Source organism: Pygoscelis adeliae, unplaced genomic scaffold (assembly GCF_000699105.1).
Source record: "Pygoscelis adeliae isolate BGI_AS28 unplaced genomic scaffold, ASM69910v1 Scaffold108, whole genome shotgun sequence".
Classification (NCBI taxonomy): Eukaryota; Metazoa; Chordata; class Aves; order Sphenisciformes; family Spheniscidae; genus Pygoscelis; species Pygoscelis adeliae.
This window is the reverse complement of record NW_008825498.1, coordinates 3,440,098-3,442,783: the sequence shown is the minus strand read 5'-3', so window position 1 is coordinate 3,442,783 and position 2,686 is coordinate 3,440,098. Positions and strand designations below refer to the sequence as shown.

General features: G+C 44.1%; 1 protein-coding gene across 17 annotated transcripts in view; it reads left to right on the top strand.

Moving 5' to 3' along the window:
• DTNA (dystrobrevin, alpha) overlaps nt 1–2,686 on the top strand; it is a 223,721-nt gene that overhangs the window by 120,806 nt on the left and 100,229 nt on the right. The gene's annotated exons all lie outside the window — the stretch shown is intronic.

The window sequence follows — 2,686 nt, the reverse complement described above, 5'->3', positions numbered from 1 at the left end:
ACCCCAGTTTTATTGCTGAGCATGACATTATATGGTATGGACTATCCTTTTGGCCAGGTGGAGTCATCTGTCCTGGCTGTGTCCCCTCCCAACCTCTTGCCCACCCCCAGCCGACTCTGGGAGGGGACAGAGTAGGAAACAAAAGGCCTGGATGCTGTACAAGCACTGTTCAGCAATAGCTAAAACATTGGTGTGTTATCAACACTTTTTTAGCCGCAAATCTAAAACACAGCACCATGCAGGCTGCTATAAAGAAAGTTAACTCCATCCCAGCCAGACACAGTACAGGGACTCATATACTACATAGCCCACTTCAGCACATTTTTTATAGTTTCTAGTGAAGCTTTGTGTTCCCTGCAGAATAGTGTGTCAGGGATGTACTATACTAACAATATTCCTGCAGTTCTCTTGACAGTCATCTCTTATTTCTCTTACAAACAATCCACCATTTCTCAAGGAAATTCTATTACATATGAAATTCGAGACTGTCACCCTGTTACTAGATTTACCTAAGTTCTGTCTGTAATTACTAAGCTTCCTATTATTTGTCCCCTGCAACAGAGTGAAAAATGACATAACATCTCCCCCATCTTCTGGGGGAGAGTAAGATGAGCATTACTGAGACTTGAGCAACTGTGCACACTGAAAGGCCAGGTCTGTGCTGGTGAATTAAATGTGCTCCGGACTGTTCTCTGGGGGTGAGCCCGGGGTGACCAAATGGCCTATATCTGTGCTCCTGAGCTCTCCAAATTAAGGACTTCTCATTCAGATGACCTACTGAGAACAGTTCTTGGCCCGTTCCACTGTGTCCACTAGCTCTGTTGTGCCCTGTAATTATTTCAATATCACACAAGGCTTGCTGTTGTAACTCAGATGGATATTTCTCTTGTCCCTTGTGTACAACATCTTGGACCGGTAGAGGAGGGGTTGCTCTTTGGCCAGAAGCGGGGCGGGGGGGAGACCAAGAAAAAAGGACAATGCATTTGTCCATTACCAGCACATACTATACCTTTAATTAGAATTATAGAGAGGACTTGAGCCTATATCAGCTAAAGTCAATAGCACAACTTCCATTAACTTCAGTTATTTTGAAATATTCCTAAAATGGAAGATAATTGCTTAAGACTTTGCTGTGAGGATTTATGGTTTGTTCCCACAGTTTTGAAAGCTGTTTTGCTGTTGGGTTTTTTTGGAGGAGTTAAGGAGGCGTTGGGAAAATTTACAATCAGTAGTTGGAGGCGGAGGAGGGACTGTTTTCCCATACTGTACACAAATAGTTATTGTCTACTATTTTTTCTTTCACATTTTAGTATTTTGACATACTTACTTGAGTCTGGTTTCTTGTGTGCTTCCCTTTCCTTATTTGCCTGCTTCCCTTCCTCCTCCTACTACACATGCACGCAGAGAACTGGGTTCCAACTAGGTGAAAAGAGGGGAAAATATTAAGTCTTTGTGAAAAACTAAATATGTTTTAGGCAGAGAAATGTCCATATTCATGAAACACTGAATTTTGCTTTTTGACAGTCCCTTGGATTCCTGTGTGTGTAAAGGGTGTGCTTCACCGAAACAGAAGCTCAACCTGGCATTGCATTCAGGTGGCCTCAGCTGTGTGCAAGCCCACACGATCCATGTTTATCAAAAACCATGTGCTCCACGCGCCCTACGTGCTGTGGGCCACGCAAAGCTTCTTAGCATTATGACAAACTTAAGCTTCTGGTAAAATGTTAAACTCCACAACGTGCTGATGTTAGAGGAAGAAAATTCATAATATAGAGGACTTTGCCAGTGTTTCAGGTTCTTGCAGTCATATCTGCAAGTCTGTGATTGAAACCCCACAATGCTTTTAGAAAGAGGGTCATGTTGCAGACTACACAAGACAGCAAAAAAAAAATCTGGCTTTTCCTGCCTTTTTAAGTAGGAAATTTGTTCTGAACAAGGAATAGATGGATTTGACTCTCACTTTAGATTTGAGCCACTGTGTGATTTTCCCTGTATTTAAAGAAGTTTAGTTTGACTTTTTGTTTCCTTTCCTTCAGAAGAGGCATCTTTCTAGTTCCAAATTACAAACTTCTGTGAATTAGTATCATAATCAATATCATCATCGCCTTGAAGTCTTAAAGGCGCAGGAGCAGGCTGTCCCTGTACGCCGCAAGAAGAACGGGTGGGGAAGACAACCGGCCTGGCTGAACGGGGAGCTCTTCTTGGGACTCAGGAAAAAAAGGAGGGTTTACCGCTTGTGGAAGAAAGGGCAGGCGACTCAAGAAGAGTACAGGGATCTCGTTAGGTCGTGCAGAGAGGAAATGAGAAAGGCAAAAGCCCAGCTAGAACGCAACCTGGCCGCTGTCGTTAAAGACAACAAAAAAAGTTTTTACAAATATATTAATGACAAGAAGAGAGCCCAGGAGAATCTCCATCCTTTATTGGATGCGGGGGGGAACATTGTCACCGAGGATGAGGAAAAGGCTGAGGTACTTAATGCCTTCTTTGCCTCAGTCTTTAGCAATCAGACTAGTTACCCTCAGGGTACTCGGCGCCCTGAGCTGGAAAACAGGGATGGCGAGCAGGATGAACCCCCCATAATCCAAGAGGAAGCGGTCAACGACCTGCTACGTCATCGGGATACTCACAAGTCTATGGGGCCGGATGGGATCCACCCGAGAGTGCTGAGAGAGCTGGCGGAGGAGCT